The sequence below is a fragment of the Melopsittacus undulatus genome, unplaced genomic scaffold, assembly GCF_012275295.1.
Source record: "Melopsittacus undulatus isolate bMelUnd1 unplaced genomic scaffold, bMelUnd1.mat.Z mat_scaffold_330_arrow_ctg1, whole genome shotgun sequence".
NCBI lineage: Eukaryota > Metazoa > Chordata > Aves > Psittaciformes > Psittaculidae > Melopsittacus > Melopsittacus undulatus.
In genome coordinates, this window is record NW_022994248.1 from 57,714 (window position 1) to 78,366 (window position 20,653).

At 42.3% G+C, this 20,653-nt stretch overlaps 1 pseudogene; it reads right to left on the reverse strand.

The window, feature by feature from the left end:
- Positions 1–1,166: 1,166 nt before the first annotated feature.
- Positions 1,167–19,239, reverse strand: LOC117438450 (neuronal PAS domain-containing protein 2-like; annotated as a pseudogene).
- Between the last annotated feature and the right edge of the window lie 1,414 nt (positions 19,240–20,653).

Sequence of the window (20,653 nt, forward strand, 5' to 3'; positions counted from 1 at the left end):
AGCAGCTAATATAACTTCTTGAACTACCATTCTCATTGTCTGTGCCGTGACAAAGATCCATAGGATAATACTTGGTTTTGTTAACTGGGTACCAAACACCGTGCAAGGTTATGGATAATGTTAAAAATCTGATGTTATTCACATAGTTGAACAGCCAGAGGAAAATGTGTGCAAGTCCTGCAATAAAGCCTTTTGGCTATTTTATTTTATTCTACAAATAAAGACAACTGTTCATCATTAATGGAAAAAAAATAATAGTTTGAGTTGTATATAGCATGAAACAGTAGTTCCCTCCACAAAAAACATTTCTAATTCATTAGTTTATTACAAAATATCCACTCACAAAAAAGCACAAGCACAATCTTTATACTTGTGAAATGAGTTGATATTTCATATACAAAATAATTTCCACATAATTCCATATAATTTTATTTTATATAGAAATAGGTCATTATTACAACAGCTGTACAATACACTACTTTTTATTTTATAATTACATAAAATCTTTCTTAGAAACATATCAACAGAAAACATACAAAAAAAGCGGAAAAGTGCATTTCTTTTTCTTTTTTTCCCCCAAAGGAAAATTCAATCCTAAATGTTATAATGAAAGAGATATGTAATAGTCCGCAGCATCCCGAGTCAGTGGGCCAAAACACAGTGCATATTCTCAGAGACTTGCAGTGGGTAAGTTTAGGTTGAAGAAGGATCCATGCTGTTCCTATCGGAGAGTTGCATGATTGTGCTCACAATCTGAGTTTTCCTTTGCAATCACAGTTCAGACAGAAAACAGTCCAGTGTGGGTTGTGGGGTTTTTTGTTTGTTTTTCAGTAATGAAGAACAGTTAGGGTAAGCTGCATAATACTTTTCAGTTTTCTAAAACAAGGGTTTATGAGCTGTAGACCATCTTCACCAATAACTGGTCTTTCTCCTCGATTGGATGTGCTAATTTGGCCACAAGAATAAGGAAACAAACTTCTCTTTACAGAAAGTGCCTAGGTTTTGTCCTCTGTGCATTTGTGCAAAATAATAACAATAATCATAATAAAAATAATCTCTTGTTCTCTCCTCAATAGACCTTTTGATGCAGTGCTTTTCATACTCAAAAGAAGAACTGAAACAGTGAAGGCCAAGTACCTCATGAGTCTGTCGGACAGTCTTTTGGAATTGCCAGATAGCTTTCAGAGCGACACGCCAAGACTGAACACCTCCTCCCATGCACCCAAGAATGATGGAGGCTGCACAGGATAGTGTTCCTTTTAATTCTGTTCTCTCAGTACATACTGTGCTCACAAGACAGCACAAATTGAATCCAGCATGCCGCAAATGCATTGTCCGTGGCAGTCTGCACTCTGTGACATACTTCTGTCATAGAGCTTTGAAAGAAATGCTTGTGCAAAAGAAGTACAAAGTCATTCTCTTCTGCCCCATGTGCCCATTGGTTAAAGCTAATCGTGCATTGATTGTGCTGGTGGGACTCTATCGCAGTGGCTGTGGTAAATTTGATGATTCTGGTAAGCTATTGCTTCTTCTTGATGTTAGTTGTTGCTGCTGCTGTTGCTGCTGCTGTGTCTGATGATACCCCATATTTCCTTGCTGTGGCGAGTACGGTGGCAGGAGCAAAGAATCAGGTTGCTCATTGTGCAAAGAACTTGGTGTTTGCACCTACAGATAAAATAAAGTGCACTGTGGTGTTGATTCCTTCACACGTTAAGGGTCTTCATCCTCAATGTACAGGGTGCTTCAAAATACTACTAGTTTGCTGACTTTTATTTCTGGGGCTGTTTCGTGTGTGGCTAGCTTACCTAATGCTAGAAGGAATGGACATAAATAGCAACAAAGAGCATTACAATCAGATATTGAGAAAAGTTTTCTAATAGGAGTGCACTGCCTAGGATTTGCAGGTTATCCTGAAAAGCCTGTTTAGGAACAGGGTGAGTGAAAGTGTCAGAAATGACACGGATGATGGAAGTGAAGGAGAAATGAAACCGAGGATCCTAGTGTACCTCATGCCGTCCCTTCTAGCCCTTTCTTTTTGTGAGTTTATAGTAGGGTGTGAACTTGCAGATGTGAAGTCAATGTGAATTTTGCAGATGCTTTTATTGGGAACGGCATCTCTCATGGTTTTTCATTAATTCTCAGCTATGATAAGGATTTCATTTCAATAACAAGAGTTTAATCATTTGAGGTTGATGATACTCTTTCAGTGATACCACTGGATATGTGATCAGGTTTTATAGACTCAGTTCAACTCTTTTGAATTAATAGAGACAACTCATTTCCCCTTCCCCTTTAGAATATGTTGAATTAGGTCAAAAATAAGTATTTTTACACCTTCAAATCACCTGGTTCTTCCAGGCAATGTGCTCCAGCTTATCTTCTTTGCCTTGTGGAGTTGATATGTTTAAATACATTAATTTACTGCAGGGATCCAGATACCTGATCCAGATCTCATTTCAACGCTGGTAATTAAAAATCATCTTTTGACTTATAAACTAAGATTTTTTTTTCTACCAAATAAAGAGTACAGAATAAATCCTAAGGCAGCAATTTTCTCCATCTAGAAATGCACTTTAAATATATCCAGGATAATCTGATTATGTTTCCAATGCACAGAATCAGTAATTTTGCTTTTAAATATTCTGACGGTTCTCACTGCTCCCTTGCTGTACTGGAAGGGTACATGGCACTGTATCAGTGTCTCACATGTTTCAGTGTCTCTAATTTCAGGCTCCCACTGAAACCTGAGGCCCTGTTTGGGGCCCTCTTTGTCCTACCCTACCTGCAGGTAGCGTTGTTGCTGATGCTGTTGGTGCTGGAGTTGCATAGGTGGCAGAGAGGATGGCTGGGAAGGAGGTGTAGTGGCAAACCCTTGGTTTAACACTGCTTGTCCCATCAGTACGATTGGAGAGCTGCTGCTGGAAGTCTGCACTTCCAAACTTTGAAAGATTTGTTGGGTTTGGGAATACCTGTGGAGAAAGAAGAAGCGAAACAATCAAGAACAAACTGTTGAAAGCAGAGGTTTCTCATAAGGTAGGGATGGAAGTCCCTTGTCTTCTTAAGTAATTCCTAATAAAGGATTCCAGTTCATGGGACCTACTAATATGAATGATGGCACTGTTGGCAGCACTGTTTTCCCCTTAATCTGTGCATGACCTGGACTTGGAGGACACAATACGTCTCACCTCCAAATACAGACCACAGTTTAGATTCATTGAAGATTCTGGTTTATGCAAGTCTTCAGCCACAGTATTCACATTGCAGGTTCATTAAGCCAAGTGGTCTTTGATTCTGTGTTAATATGCTGAGCTCTGAACTACAGTGAGAGAAAAGTAAATACACCCGCCATTCTGCTGCCTGTGCTCCTCTACGACTGCCCATGGGCAGGGTCACAGTGTAGGAACTGAAGAAGCCTCTAGAAGTCCTCTGGGGTTAGGGATGGGACAGAAACAAAATACTTGGTTCCTCTTGCCAGCATGCTTTTGCATAGCAGAATGTAAAATATGTGTTGTTTTGTAGAAGGCTGTGGGCAGAACCACAGTGGAGCTTTTGCCAACCCAACCTCCTTCTGTTTGTCGTCTAATGGGTGATGAGATCACAGTGTGGCGTGTGTTCACTCAACAGCTGTTCAACATTAGGGGTTAGTCAGAAATGCTGCAGTTTGGGTTCTTGTACTAGGATGTGAGCTCCTAAAAAAGAGTCCTGTGAGTCAGGAAGTCTATGTGAACTGAGAGATGTGCTTTTGCAGATCAGGCCTCTTTTACTGAGATGCTTAAGAGCAGATCTAAAATGTTGTGTATTTAAGGTTGACAAATGTATCTCAAGGTACTCTTAAATAGCAATAGTGATGTTTAAAAGTACTGAATACATACTTTTCCAAAGTAACATAATTACTTTTAAAGTAACGACATGTGAACAGTTGCCTATTATTTTAGCAGGTTATGATTAAGTACAGTGACAAAAAAACAGCTAAATAAAAAAATATGCGTATTCCAATAAATGTTTTCTGCTTTCTTCATCTGAGTCTTGAGGCAGCAAACAAACTGAGGTGGTTTGTTCAGCAGCTTTTCCAGGTGAGCTCAGGTGCAGGAGCCTGTTGATTCTTTCTGCTGTGTAGGTTAAGCATTGCTCCAGTGGCCTTACACCAACGCCTCACTGCACATGGAGCATGGGTGTTCTCAGCATGGGTATTTCAACCAGGCCAAGGCGGGTTGGAACTAGATGAGTTTAAGGTCCCTTCCAGCCCAAACTATTCTATGATGATGATTCAATGAAAAATTCCCCAGCCCTGGCCTGTTGAAACACTGCTGGCATGCTGTGTGCCTCTCTGTCATCCTTCCTGATGTGACCAGGCAGGGTAAGGCTGACCCTGACCCCGGGAGGCAGGTTCAGCACAGTAACAGTCATTTAACTAAAGAAGGCTTATTTCTGCTCAAAAGCAACTTTGATATTCTATCTTTGACAAGTCACATACTTAGCCTGGGATCCCGTCATGCTGAGGTCTGAAGGGTGTCTTGCATTACAGGACCCAGGCATCATGGGCTGAATAGGCTGGCTGAGCAACAGTCTGGTATATGGAAAAAAAGAAAAAGCAACATCGCTGAAACAGAAGGACCACATGAATCCCACATTTTGAAGAGAGAAATAGGGTGCTTTCATAGGTACAGCACAGGGCTAGGTATGAGGAAGCCTAACCTAAATTCTTAGGTGTGCTGGGTGGGCAACCTGAGTGATGTAACCTGGGGGCTGGGGCGGCACATGCCCTCCCTGGTGATGTGGGTGCCTCGCTGTGAGACTGGGTGCTAGGATTTTAGAAAAGCAGGATTTCTTTTGCTCCTGTTGGTGGGAATGGCTTGTGTTTTGAGTTCTGAGTATCATTACGTGATTTTTTGGTTCCCATGTCTAGTTGGATCCTTCCCCACGTACCCAGGGTAGCCTGAGACAGCGAAGGGAAAGCGGAGACATCCCACCACCCTGGGGCTGGGAGGCTGGAGGAAGCGATGCCACGCCGAAACCAGCCCGGGTGCTGCAGGGTTCTCCATGCGCAGCGGCCGGGGCCGGGTTGGGTCGGGCCGTACCTGAGCTGCTGGTCGTGGCTGCAGCCGGGGGCGGGCGGACCGGCAGGGGGCGCCGCAGTGCCGTCGGCGGAGGGCGCTGCTGCGACGGGCGGAGGAGCGGCGCGGGGGGGGGCGGCCGCCGCCAGGGGCCAGATCCGCGCTCCTCGGCGCCTTCGGGCCCTGGAAGAGAGCGGGGAGACAGAGAGCAGAACTCGAGCGATGCCGTGAGCAGTGAGCGCTGAAAGCAACGGTCACCGCCGGTAATGCCTGGCGGAGCGTCCGCCCGGCTGCTGTCAGCGTGCGAGAAGCGACGCTTCCCCACGGATTGTTCTACCCCTGGGACCTGAGCGCTCCAAAAGCAAAGCTGCCCTGGTCGTGCCGTGAAGCAGTTGAGGAGACAAATGACACTCCCATGATGGCATAGGCAAAGTTAGGGGTGATTAGCACTGCAATAAAAGCCGGGTGATGGGAATAAATCTCATTAGAGAAAAAAAAAGGTGTTTTTTCTCCTATTTATAATACGGATGCAGTCTTTATTTTAATAAGTTGTTATAATAGAGGTTAAGAGCTACAGCTGAGGGGTCTGAAGATAATGTTTTCCACCCACTCAGGGAGCAAGGAGTGGGTGGAAGCAATAGGAGCTCAGTTTTCTGTGAAGGCAGGTACAACAGGTGGGTGGAAGAGCAAACACTGGAAATGCTGAGAAACCGGCAATAAGAAATAAAAACATCCCATGTCAAAACTACTGGCCTTCACAGATCTCAGTTCTACTGACTGAGGCTGAAATCCATTCCCCAATCCAGGAATCTGTGATACAACCTGTAGGTCTCACATGAATCTCAATGTATTTCATCTGTGTGCTACCACATCAGACAGGTTTTGCTGTGTTGGTGGCATCTGACTGGATTTAAGAAGCAAGGAAGGGTAAAGCTTATTGTGAGAGATCACACTGCTGACACCACTATTGCTGGTTTCCAGTGTGGTCAGTCAGGTTTATTTCAAGATCAATGGAAGAATAGTAAGTTATCTGCACCTTTTGCATGTCCCCCTACTCAGTTTTCAAGCTGAAGCAGCTACTCAAGTAACCCGCTTGGCCAATGTTTTAAAACAGGGTTTTAAGGTGAAGTAAATGCTGTAGGGAGACCCTTCATATAGGCTGCCCTTATGTAAGAGAATAGGGAAGGAAAGGCAAAGGCACATGCAGAGGCCTTGACATACTTTTACTTGCTTGCGTAATAACAGGTCTGTGTCTTCTTTGCATATAAATGCTTGTCTGTTCAAATAAATTATTACCTGGCTCGATATCACACTTGCTTCTCTCAGTGCTTGCTGGTTCACTGTTTGTGAAGATGCAATTTGCCCTTGAAGTTGAGGACTGGGGACAAGCTGCTGCTGAGCAATGGTCCCTCTCCTCTGCTGTAGCTGTTGTGGCTCCAGCTGCTGAGTATTGCTAAAACTCAGAGACACTGTCGGTTGCTGTAAGAACATCTGGAAAAGAAGGGGGGGAGGATTTATTTACATAGCACAGCTGTCTTTGATAACAAAGGTGACAGAATTATATCCAAGGTATATTCTGAAATGAAGTTATCACATTTCTATATTCACTATGCATTTACTGTAACTGGAAATCACTGATCTTTCCTGCATTAACAGTTCTGCTGTGTCTAGTTTCTTGGTTTCTTGTTCTGCAGGTGCATTCACTGCAGTCACAGTGTGTCCTGAGGTACAAGTCCTCTCTCTGGGAGGCAGGTGCAGCCCTCGTAAGAGTGGTTCACTATACATTCACCATGTTCTGGGGCATCCTGACCAGAGAAAAGAGTAACTCCATGGTTTGTCAGTCCTTTAATTTTCCTTTCAAAAAACCATCCTGTCTTTCAGACAGGGCTGCCTTTGAATGTGTCTCTGGAAACTCAACACCTGACATACAGTTGGCTTGTTGGACGTTTTTAATGAGGCCACAGGCAGGCCAGAGCTCTTCGTGTTGAATGGCCGTGTCCTTATCATTGAGAAGATGTGTAAACAGACAGTCACTGTCATTTATCTGATTTCCTGTCAGGTAACTGTCACTTGATGTTCTTCCTAACTGTGCCATGCATTTGACTTGTGCAAAAGGGCTAGCAGCTCCTCTGTAAATGTTCCTGTAAATTATATACTCTCCATTCTTGCATTGCATGAGGAGCTTTCTTCTTTAAAAGTTGCAGGGTTTGGGAAATTTTTGCTTTTCAAGGGGCTATTTCTTTTGTTATAGCTGTACAACGGAAAAAGACATCTTTAAAAACTATGAATTATTAATGCTACAATCTGTCTTTGCAGTATTTTGAACTGAGCCTCTTGCCACCAAGCACTATACGGAAATACGCATCCCACGTAGTTGAAGGCAGTTTTGGATCTGATTCTGATTCCACACCACTGCTATGTGTGTGGAACTCCATTAATTTAAGCAGAGCTACTTAGGGTTTAAATGAAATGAAAATCAGAATTATTCCCTTCATTATTCATTGATCAGTCTCATGCCTAGCGGTACAGCTGAGGTACACTCAATAATTAGTACACCTTTCTGCAGCTTATTGCTATATTAACAATTCCCTAAACTATCATGTCCCCTCTAATTTTTCTTGGAAAAAAAACCCATTCCTTTCTCCAAAGGACAATGCATTGCTTTTCTTTGCATAAGTGTGGGTTGATCCATCATGTCTGTACTTACTTATCTAGCTTTTAAAACACAGGTTTTATTTAAATATGATAATTTAAAAAATTAATTTCTTCATGACAAGATCTTAGAAAAAAGATACAGTCAAAGCTTACATTAATCAGCTGGGAGAGGGGGGCAATTAAGGGAAATGTTAATGGACCCAAAGCAACGGCTTGTTTCAGGTGCTGTAGGCTAACTGCAGCTCAAAGATGTCTGATCGAAATAAATGGGTCAAGTAACAGAGTTGTGGCTGTTCGCAGCAGGTCTGAAACTAGCTCTGAGCTCTGAGTTTTCTTTTGAAAACACTGCTCAGTGAGTTTGGAGCCATTACATATCAGAAAGACAGATGGTCTCACAACTTCTGCCAAGTAAATAGGTCTTATTATGAATAAATCAAAGACAAATCATGAAAATTCATTTTCCTGTTTATTTTCTGTATATAGAAGCTCAGCTTTGGACATGTTTAGTAAATGAACTCACTTGATTAACTCTAGCAATGAAACTGATTGACATTGATATGAAACCCGATATAAAACATTTGATATAAAGTTCAGAACAGGTAAAGCAAATAGTGTGTTTAAAAAATGTGATGGGGAGTACAAGCCTACTTGTACTGAAGCCTACTGGTACTAGCCAGATCACTGCAAGTTAAGACCTTTAGGAAGATTATCTCAAGTGTCCTTCCTATATGTGGCGCACAGCGCTGGAGAAATAACTGAGTTCATCCAGTGCAAAATTAACATCTATCACTGTGAATGTCAGGCAGTGTGCGAACTTGCAGTGAACAACTTACTTTGCAGGGACCTGCCTGTGTGCATGCTTCACTTGCAGATGAAGGCCAAGGAACTTATCCTTGAAAGAAAGCAGAGTAACCTACTTTGCAATTACCAGAGTGTGCCACTGGGTAAGAGCGTGCACAGTTAATAGTTGGCAGTGAACACACTCTTAAATTTACAATCAAGCTTATCCCAGTAAACCAATCTTGTTTGTTCCTGTGTTCATATCCTGAGAGGGCTCTGAGTGTTTCATACCTAGGGACCCTCTTTTCCATTGTAACAGTCAAAGCAGCATCATTACCATCTGAATATAAATGCCCTGGAAAAAACAAGCTGAGGGCAGGAAGCAATGGTGCCATTTAACCCGTGTCTCTGCAGAACTGGAAAACTCAAGGTGCCTCATCAAAACAAGAATTAACCTGAAAGAGGTTGGAAGCATGGAATTTCTACCTGCCTACCTAAGCCTAAAAGCAAGAACATGCTTCATTTGTACAAAATTTAACCATGTTTTTTTTTCATAATGTGCCCTTTTTGTGATAGTACTGCCTGAATTCCCCTGAAACACTGAAATATGTCAGCTTTAAGTATAAAGAGAAACTGTCTAATAGGAATGAAATCTTGCCCACTCTTAAGCAAATCCGAGTAGATAAATTAGGAGCCCCCTAACTGCGTTGCTGCTAATGACATGGCTCATGGCTGATTTTGTGGACTGCAAGGTCAGTGAAGCATCTTACAAATACTTTTTAATTGGCCAGCTTGTTAACATAAGCAGAAAAGCAGCAAGGGAGGGGAGGGGCTTTCTGACACTTCTGCCCCCTCATTCCAAGATAGATGGTCCCTACACAGCTAATGGGTGTATCACATTGGCAAGACATCATGAGGAAAACGTCTCTCTGACTCTACCTGTCCTTTGGATAATCAGGGCATTATAGCCTTTGGGCTCGTCATTACAGGCATCAAGACTCTTTATGTGAAATATGTGAAGATAAGCACTGCACTAGGGAGCTGAGATTCGTGGATTTTGAAGGGAGCCTGGTTTGCAAATGATAGGTGGCTATGGATGGTCTCATTTGTAGTTCTTGCAGGCTGATCAGGCTCAGCCCTTCTGCCTTCCACCCCATCCACAATTCATTAGCTAGACTGTTCAAATCTGGAGCAGACACAGCATCCTTCAGACTTCTGAGGTTACTCTTGCTGCTCTTGTCCTTCACGCTTTTGTTTGGTAGGAAAAGCAGTAATAGGGATTTAATGGGGTTTTGAACACTTTTGTTCAGGGCCCACAAACCTCCTGCTAGTTTCATCTTTCATCACACAAGGCTCTTGGAAATACTTTCTGATGCAGACTACTGTGCTCAACATCTGTCCGATTGGGAAACTGTTTCTTGGTGGACTGCGGTACTGCAGTTTTGAAGATCCCTGAAGGAAATGGAAATGGGGTTTAATTCTCCACAGAGCAACCTGTACAACTTCTGTGTGGAAGTGAATGAACCAGTGGGGAAGATATGTTAATAAATCAGCTAATGAGGGAACACTGGAGAACACTTCCCCCTTTTCAGACAGCCTGCGGCACTCCCCCATGCTTACAGCTCTTCCTCGCAGAATATTAAAGAGACCAGAAATGTGCTTGATAGTAATCTCACCTGTTTGCTACAATGCTTTGTAGCTCTGATAATAGACACAGATCAATGTCTGCAGACATCCAGCTCCCTGAATGATCAAAATACGTGCTGCAAAGCACATGGTTGGATTTCTGATTTAAGTTTACTCCTCGTTGCTTGTGAGTCACAAAAGTGCTTCTTGCAAAAGTGTGAATCTTTCTTTTGAGTTGCCCTTAGTCAAATAAAGACAAAGCTAATTCCTGGTCTCTCTCTATCCTTACAAACAGCACAGTAATTTCTTTGTGCTTGTTTGTTTATTTAACCTCGAGAAACTGGGGGAAGGAAGAGGCCCTGACTGTGAGCCAGTGTGACCGCTCACATCTCGTTGCTTTGTTTGATTGCTCTAAAGACACTGAAAGGCACCCAGACTATGGAGGATCACCCTCCCATCCAACATTGCCCCTGCAGGCAGATGTGCAGCCCCTTTTGTTTCTGAGCTGCCCTCCGTTCCCCCTGCCTCTCAGTTCTGCTGGGAAATGGTCAGTACTGACACTAGAGAACTTGTACTGGTCTGAAAAGACTTTGTCCAACCTGATGCAGTCTTCAAGAGGCAGAGGATCACCCAAGTGGTGTATCTCAGAGCTACAAATTGGTATGGGAAGGGCAGTACAGAACTACCCACTATTTACCCACTGGGCCTCCTCTTCTCTCTGCTTGAGCTCCCTGTGAGCATATCCGAGAATCTGTCCCATGGTCTTTGGGTTATTAAATGCACTTCAGCGCATATGGGAGACAACTTTCTAAAAATAAAATCAGTTTCCTGCATATAAGAATGTGCTCTGATCTTCTATTTTTGCCTGAATTATACATTAACAAAAAAAAAAAAGATGAGTGTATGTGACTGTTGAAGGCTTCACCAGGAGCAAGTAATGGTTTTCACCCAATTAAAAAGAAAAGAAGTGAGAATATCATGTCTCTTGATATTCATAATAACAATAATAGCTTTCAGACATATGACATGATTCTGAACTGAAGGCCAGTTAATTGCAGAGAGACTTTCCCTTCCCATTAATCAAAATCAGTGCAGAACCAATAGAAGAAATGCACTGAAGTTAAACCTAGTCTACTCATATGCTTATATAGCACCAGGAACAGGCAGTCCTAGTTTTGGGACCCACCATTGCTATTTTGTGTAACAGCAGTGCACATGCAGCAACTTAAGTGGCAAAGTTTCTAATTTGGCTTCAGTGATCCCTAATTGCCTAAACATACAATCCCAATTTGTTTCAATATGTGAAACTGCACTTCACAGATGCTGATGATGGGTGAAAGTCTATTTCTGTGGAAGTCAGGAGCAAAATCCCACTGATTTCATCAGGTCCCAGGTTTTCATCTGGTGCTTAAAATGTTCTTTGAGACATTCATTTGTGCGACAGAGCTTGTCTTCTAAAAAAATCTTGTTAGTACAGTATTCACAGTGGGTCCCCAATGCAGCATTTCAAGCAAGGGTGATTTAACCTGGCATCTATAGTTAAATTATGAGAAACATAGAAGTAATCATCCCACATCCAGAAAACTTGCATAAAACTGGATAATTTGCCCATTTGTCATTAAATGAAACCGGCGATATACTGAACTTCCTATTATTTCTGAGGTTTGCTAGACAGAAGAGGTTGTACAAAGCAGATACTGTACTTGGTGAATTCTAGCTCTGTGTAGGAGGTATTAGAGGCAGAGTAGTCAGCCTCACCCTCAAGGCTTAAGCTGGTCCAGTGAAGAACAAATTCTGACACCTTCCAGGTGTGAACAAATGATCATCAGCAGAGGTTTGTTTTTTTTAATGTGACAAGGAAATGAACCTGATGTGCTCTGTATCTGGGCTGGGGTAGGATCAGGAAAACAGGGAGTGGTGAATGAAAGAGATGAGCACTGCCTAAAGGAGGGCTGTTGGCTAAGGAAAAGCTGGACAGACAAGATACCAAGCACAAGTGATACCAACATGAAGCAAGCAGTGACTGGGTGGAAGCTGATGAACTGGAAAGGCATAATAACTGGTAAGTCTGAACTTGAATGTTTTTCTACTACAGCTGCTCAGTCTGAAGACTCAGTAAACAAAGTGTTAAAATGCTACTGTAAAAGACCCGACTTCTCATCCTAAGCTTGAGGTATTTCTCCATTCACTTCTTTCAGAGGGCTCTTAAATCGTTCTAGGCATAGGTTACTCAAGAGGCTTTCAGAGGGTAACATCCTCATTCAAATGAGCTGGTTTCCACATGTCCAAAGTTCCTGGACTCTGGAGCTAATTTTAAGTTGCCAACCCTGCCAATAGCCACATGAGAGAGGATGGTTTTCTATACCTCTTCCAGCAGTAACATACCTGTATGCTGGAGTCCTGGACCAGGCAGAGCTGCTCCTGTATCTTCTGGAGCTCCTCCTGCTGCCACCGGATGTTGGCCTGTAGGATCCGGTACGCTGCTCTAGCTGGTCCTTGATGGTCTGGAACATGCTGAACTGTGCCGAGAACTAGAAAGAAAAAAGTGGGAGAAAATCAGTCATTATAATACAAACAGGCCTCAGTAAACATTGTTTTATAAGAAGTTATTGTTTCTTGATTGTAAGGAACAGCCAAGGATAGAAGATGTGTTTGTAACATACTAACATCTAGGCAGAGATAAATCTGTGTATTTTCAGTTTTATGCACATATATATTAAATTACTTCAGTTAGAATGTTCTGCTTACAACTGACTCTGTTCCGCTAGGGAATATCAGAAGGACTGGTTTTTGAGAGTATGTGTCATGGGTTCAGCCGTGGCAGTCATTTTTCTCCTTCTTGTAGCTGGTGCAGTGCTGTGTTTTGACTTCTGGGCTGGGAACAGTTGCTTGATAGTGAGCATGTTTTGAGGGTGTTTTTGTTCAAGGCCTTTGTTTTTGTTCAAGTGCCTTTTGTTCAAGGCACGTGTTCTGCCGGGGAGGAGGAGAGGCCGGGAGGCAGGAGAGACAGGACACCTGACCCAGGCTAGCCAATGAGGTATTCCATACCATAGCACATGATGCCCAGGATGCATACTGGGAGAGAGAGAGCTGGAGGGGTGGAGCTCGGGAGGAAAATGGAGGAAGGAGCACGTGGTCCTCGCCAGCAGGGTGGGGTGAGTTATGGGTCGGTGGCTGGTGGGGTGTTGTATTCTTTTCACTTGTTGTTTGCTGTATCATTATTATTTGTAGTGGTAATGGCAGTAGGGTTTTGTGTGTTATGCCTTAGCTATTAAACCGTTCTTATCTCAATCCATGGGGGCTACATTCTTTGGATTTTCCTTCCTAACTCTCAGGGAGTTGGGGGACTTGGTTTAAACCACGACAGTATGCTACTTTAAAATATCAAGAGCATCTTAACTAGAGAGCAAATCATAGAATCATAGAATCAACAAGGCTGGAAAAGACCTTTAAGATCACCAAGTCCAACCGTTACCCCAGGACTGCCAAGACCACCACTAAACCATGTCACTGAGGGTCTCATCTAAATGTTTTTTGAACACTTCCAAGAATGGTGACTTCAGCACTTCCCTGGGCAGCCTGTTCCAGTGCTCAGTGTTCAGTGAAGGAATTTTTCCTAATATCCAGTCTAAACCTCCCTGGCACAGCTTGAGGCCATTACCACTTGTCGTATTGCATGTTACTTGGGAGAAGAAACTATCCCCCACCTCACTAAAACCTCCTTTCAGGTAGTTTTAGAGAGCTATATGGTCCCACCCCTCGAGCCTTCTCTTCTCTGGACTAAATAACCCCAGTTCTCTCAGACACTCTTCATAAGACTTCAGTGCATTATTTCTATTAGACTGTAGTTTGGAGCCCTTATGGCATAGCTGCATATTCCGGACATGTTTTACTTACATTTTCCTTTTTCCTCACTGAAATAGCAGTGCTGCAATGCTTTATTCTGCTGATGACTTACTGTAGCATCACATAACAGCTGACCACAACAAACAATTTCTAGATCTCTACAGCTGAGTACTAGTCAAGCTACAAAGGAATGCTCATTAAGCTATTTTTATATGTGATGTAAAATGAATAGCTTAGCTCAGTGGGAGAAAGGCTGCTCTAAATAATAGCATAAAATGTAGATCGCTAATCAGGGTGAAGAAGAAAGTGCAGCCTTCAGTAGCAGCAGTACCTACCACAACAGGCAGTCATTCAAGACGTGTGGAGGGGACTAACACAGCAATAAATTCTTAGTTTTATTTGGTGTTCTTGGGTATGATTCAAAGTCCACTAAAGTTAATTATTATTTTAATAGGTTTTGGAATAGTTGCTTTGCATGAGCTCATATTCCAAAAGCAGTCTTTGGAAAAATACAAAACACTCCAAAAGATCTGTGAGCTTTTCTGTATTTGAGGCACCTAAGACCTCTCTGAAAACATGTAGTGCTGTGAGGGTCCAGGCAAAAGAAAATGAATAATTTTGCTGTGACTTAAAATGGTGCTCCATTCCTGTGGCTGTTCCAGTGGCCCTGTGCTAGCACCTTCCTGCTCCATAGACATGACCCGGCTTACACCATTTCTGGCTTTTTTACCAGGAAAACAAAAATGGTAAGAAGAAGGGAATTATGGAGCACTCTAGTGCTAGTAACGCTGTATGGTTAAATGAAATCTCTGGCTACTTACAGAAACCTAGATGTGACTGTTCTGATTTGTTCTGTACAATGTCAAGTTAAATACTTGAAAGTACCTTCACATTCCTCTAGCAAAGCTGAGATATCCAATGGCGTTTAGGTGAGAAAGGGCAAAAACTTCAGAGGGTTTATTTCTATTTACCAGGTGGAGAGCAGCTTTCCAGCACTATCTGGGAGGTCACTGCACAAAGAGTAGTGGCAAGGGGGAAGGGAGATTCATGGCCCTCCTGGTTAGGGGGAAGAAAGGGCTGCTAAGGTGGCACATGCAGTTGTGGCTAGCAGAAGCTCTCAGAGCCCACTTTGGTGGCAGAGGTGTTTGCAAGTGTTTGCTGCTTGTGCCACCTGCCCAAGGAGATAATGTGAGCACTTGGCCTCTGGTGCTGTGATTCATGTCACTTTTGCCTTCAAACAGCAGCACTGTCATCTGCAACCCCATCCTCTCCCAGAGCAGAAAAATGGTGTCAAAGCTCCTGAAGGGAAGTTTGTGTTACTTTTTTTTGATGTTAAGGGGAGAAATCAGAGCTGGGTCTCTCTCTTTCTAGTCCATGTATAAGGTATTAAATGGGAATGGATGAGTGGAAACCTCTGATGTTTGGAAACAAGTGCCCAAAGGAGCAGCTGGTGCTGCTTGTCATAGCATGACTCTGTTTCTGAAGAATCCCTGGGACCCTGATTTTAGGAGTGGAATGACGCTATGTAGCAACGCCTTGTTTAGATGAGATGCAGCTAATTCCTGCCTTAACCTGACCGTATAGGAGGAATTTTTAAAAAGGCAAACTAATTCTCCCTATATGACCTGTTAGTGCTTCTCTGAAGTCTTTAAAAGGGCCCTTATCGGAAAGGAATTAAAAGCAATTTTAGCCAAAAGCTTTGTTTTATCTGCCTGGCTTGCTGACAGTAGACTTTTCATTACTGTGTGAACTCCTTGAAGGCACTTTGGGAAGGAACCCAATTTTCATCAATTAATAAATGTAAGCAATTTATGACAGATAATTTTAAAATCATTTGATACTTCAATAAGAAACAAAATCCATTTCCAGATGTTAGTTTTGAATTTGATTTTGTCTTGCGAAGTCACACGCCAGAATAATTGCTGTGGATTTTACATTATTGTTCCTTAATTATTTTTTTTTGCAGCACCTTCTTACAATTAGCATATTCATGCACAATTGTCTTTTTTGTTCTCTTTTTCATGTGCTTTTTGTATTAATACATTTAACAACAACAATTATACAGTAAAAACATTAGAGTGAAAGCTGTTAATGAGGAAAACAAGGGACAAGGAACTTTCTCATTTGCCTTTTTCCCTTTCTCACACTAACCCCAAACTTGTTCTGCAACTCTAGCAATGACCCCTGTGAGTACAGAGCTTCTATTGTTTTTGTACAGTGACACACTAACAGACATTGACCTCCACCACAGTGTTTATCTCAAGATCATTAACTGCTCTAATACCATTAGGGCGAAATCTGTAATTGTATAATAAATTAAAAGAGCTTAACTCAGAATGTTCCACAGAAAACACTGCACAGTTTTAACTCTGCCATTGGCATCAGATGATGTGCTCCTTGTCTCACTTAGGCATTTACAAACATTCATAGGATCCTCAGAGAAGTGTATTATACAAGGAAAAGAGTCAGCTTTCCAGATGCAAACACTGAAGACTAAACCTGTGATATATCTATAATCCTACCAGTTTAATCAAGCTCTGTTAACACAGACAGAAAAACTCCTCAGCAGTAATTCTAGTCTGGTTTCTTAGGTAGCTGGGCAATGAAAGAGACCCTATTTACTTTTTCTTAGCTCAGTTTCCTGTAAAATGTTATTTTCTGCCTCCTGTCCAACTTTCAGTCCTTCTGGCCAGTGCTGGGACATGCAACAGAGTTGTCAGCCTCAAAAATACAGGCTGCTGGAATTTCATGAAAGCTTTAGCTGAGCAAAGGAGAGAGGGATCCAGTCGTCCCTTCCTCCTTCAGAAAGGCTGGGTCCATGCACCAGCCTGGAAGGCACAGCCCCTGGAAAACCGTGTTTCATTAGTTTTGCAGTTCATTGAACAACATGTTCGTTCTTTCTGTCTTTTGAATAACACCTGCACATCCCTAATGGATTATTAGTGCTAATTATTATTCAGTCATCAACATCCGCTGTGTTGTAGGGGATTTTAATTTATTACAATGAGGAAGGCAAACAACATTTTTCTGATAGGAGCATTGGTTTAACATAAAACCATTTACATTCAGGTGACATTAGTACTGTGCTGTCTGTTTCTTCAGACAAGCAAGGCAGAAGCTAAAACTGCATTTCAGTGAGACAAAAACCATCACAGCCTTTGCTCAAAATAAAGTAATCAAAGTTCAAGCAGATGGTGCCTGAGGCAGATGCAGGAGATGTGGATGCTTAAAATGTCCTTCCCCACACTGCTGCCCTGTAGCCAAATGCTAGCCGAAAGGACACCATCAGAGTGTCCTCAGCTCCCTGCATGGCCAGGCTCAGCACACTGCCTTTCAGCTCCTGACTTCAGTCACCTTCAGCTGAGGGCAAGTGGCAGAAAGGCAGTGGGAGCACCCTGCACAGTACATCCTCCTGGTTTGGCAGCAGGGTACCCTGCTACAGGTGCTGCAGGCACCTTGTCCTATAAATGATGGATTATCTTGCTGTAGGCTGACATTTATTATTTAAGGTGGAAGTACAGAATAGTTCAGTAATTTTCACAATATTTCATGAAAATCACCTAAGAGCATATAGATTTGGTACTTTTCCCTGGAGCATCACTATGGAATGTGAGCATCAGCAACCTGAGCTGCAACATCCTGGTGTTGGTCCCCTGCTCCACATCAAGCTCCTCTTGAGCTTTGACAGCAACATTGCTGTGACTTTGCTGCCAGTTGAGAAGGGGCTGCCAGAGGTCTGCCTTCTTTCATCAAGATTTAGCTGACCTGAGGAGGTTTAATCAGTGGCCATGTGTCTGGATGGTGCTTCAGTTTGGTGGAAAAGAAATGGAGCTGGAGTGCCATAAGAGTGTTTTTACTGGGAAAAGGCAAGGCAGCAAAGCTCTTGGTAAACGACTGGAATCTTTTCACAAAGAGCTTTGATGGAGAAGAAAGGGAGTAGGAAAACGTCAAACAAACACACACAGGTTTATAATAAATAAACTAATTGATGTTTGGAAGTGCATTAATGAATAATTGAGAGAAATATCTGTAAAAGAAAATGAATGCTCAGAGCAGATAATTGATATGCTGTTTCTTCACTGCATGCTGTGTGGAGTCATGAAAAGAATATTAAACATAGAAGATAAATGAGAATTTGTTATTTTAAATCAGGGTTCCTCAGGACTTTGAATGTTTTATATGCTACAGAAGAAACTCTGGGATATTTTGAGGGAATACAGCATAACAATGGTAGAAGCGCTCAGGTCCAGGAATACTGTGCCATACCTAAAATCATAGGATGATGGGCTGTATCATCATGGCATAACCACAGGAGAAGAAACAATGTGATGGGAGCATGGTACTCAAATGCTTCTTCAAAATGCACTGCAAATGAAAACTGAGGTCGCTTTTGGGCCATTGCCTGCTTTTGACATGCAGGTTAATAGATTTCACTGGAGGAATCTATCTTCAGTGGCATTCTTACCATTACTGGCACACTCACAAAATGGGGTTTTATTAAACTCACATGTCCTTTACTGCTGTTAGTTCTGCATCAGCACAGCCAAGCAGGTTTTCTTAGGAGAACTGAGCACTTTGTTAGGTTTTGGTCTGTGACTTTGATTTGATGGGACCTGATTCTGTAGAAGCAAAACTGAAACTTTTTTTTCCATCTATATTTTTGTCTTCCCATGAAATAGATGTGTGTGTTCACTTGACCCTACAGGTACCTGGCTCCTCCTCTAAATACCAGTATGCAGATGTTAAAACACACGAGTGTAAAATTCAGATTAGTTCCCCACAATATTTTATGTATTTGAGAGCTGGTGGGTTTGGGGATTTCAGGTACTAAAGAGGTAACCTAAAAGCCCCAGAATGAGACAATATCAGGAGATAAGCAAGTGACCTATTCCACTTCCAAATCCCCAACTAACCTGTGCCAGAGGTGCAGGCTGATTTTGCAGAGTTGCTTGAGGCAGCAGCTGCTGTGGGAAAGCTCACGTGAAGGCTGAGAAGGCAAAGAAACCTAGATTAAAACAAAACAAAACAAACTTATTTAAAGTTTGTCTCCTTTAAATTTTAGGTTTCTTCTAATGCCATGGCTTTTGTGTAAGTTGTTTTTAACCACTAAGCTGCCTATGTGGCACATGCTTTATACTGTCTGCCTATTTTGACGGCTCTTTGTGAAGTTACCTGAAGAGCAGTAGGTTGACTGAGTCTGTGCACGGATAAATCCTGCTGAGCACTCGGTGTTCTTGGCAAGGGAGTGTTAGGCTCTGCAATCAGCTTTGTTGTGTAGCTGCAAGAAAAGTACCAGTGAGATTTCACATGCTGGAAAACATCCCTGTTTGAAGTGTGTATTACAATGAGACCTGTCTAGAAATGATTACGGCCTCGCTAAACTCCAGTGGGAGTCAAGGCTGTTCTTGTTGACTTCAATGGCAGTAAAATTAAACTGATAAGGAGGGTCTGGGCAAAGATAAAAGTAATGAGACAGATTATGATTTTGTGCTCCAATGAACAGAGCAAAAGGAACCAAGAACTGTGCTAAAACAGCTGGAACTCCCTTCAAATAGCTTAAATAACTGTAAATTTGGTTAGCTCATTGACTTTTCTTCCAGACCAGGGAGCAGAAAGAGTGCATAAGGTGTGCACAAGTCAATGCTGGAACATCCTGAGTCTTGGCCAGAAGAGAATCACTGTTATTACTCATGTGAGTCTAGAAGGATCTCATGCTCATACTGATGCCCTCAAATCTGAAGACAGAAGCTCTCATTTTCATAACAGATTGAAAGCAGGTTTCACAGCTAGTCCCTCTATTCATTTTCCCATGTACAGTGGTTGCACTAGAACCATACCTCTTGTATGTTAGCATTTCAGATTATGCACTTCATTGTGAGTGACAAACACGTATCATCGATACCTCATCACTCACTGTTAAATTAGAGGCTGTGGTATATATGCACACATTCTGTAACTTGGCTAAATACTGCAGTAACCAGGAATGCCACTCACATGCTGGGTCTGACTTGGTTGTGTGGGAAGATTTTGGTGAGCTCCTGATGATACTGAAGGTGTCCGACTAGTGCTGAGGATTGAGGCACCAATATCAAGTGCATTAAAGTGCTGTTCAGGATCCAAGCTGGTGCCACTGTCCTAAAAAACCAAACAAAACAAGAAAAGGGAATGGCTATTGCATCTGTCAGTGTAAAAACATTGTGAAATACATCTAGCAACGGTTGGACACCCAGTTCTTTGCTGGCCTAAAATAAACTTGAGTAGAACTAATCCCAGCTAGGCTAGCAGAAGACCTGGCACACAGGTGTCAATTTCCTATCTAACAATGCATTTTACAAAGAACTATCACTGAGTTGGAATAAATAGCAAGCTACTGCCATAGTAATTTTGTGCCTTCAGATGTGTTTCTGAATCTTTTGTTTAGTTTTGGGACGCAACAGCAACTGCAACCTCTGTGGGACACTCAGCCATGCACTGAGGAGGAGCTTTTCTTCTTCCCTCAGCAGATCACTGAGATGTAGCTAAGAAGGCTGATGCCAAAACATGCTCAAGTGAATCGAAATGGTAGTATCTTGCCAAAGACAGGTGGAGATATCTTATATTGTCCCTGCCCATGTTTCTCTTAATCTGTGGCTGCTACTGATCTCCAGGCTTATCCTTTCATGAAATTTACACAATCTACGTTAAAATAATTC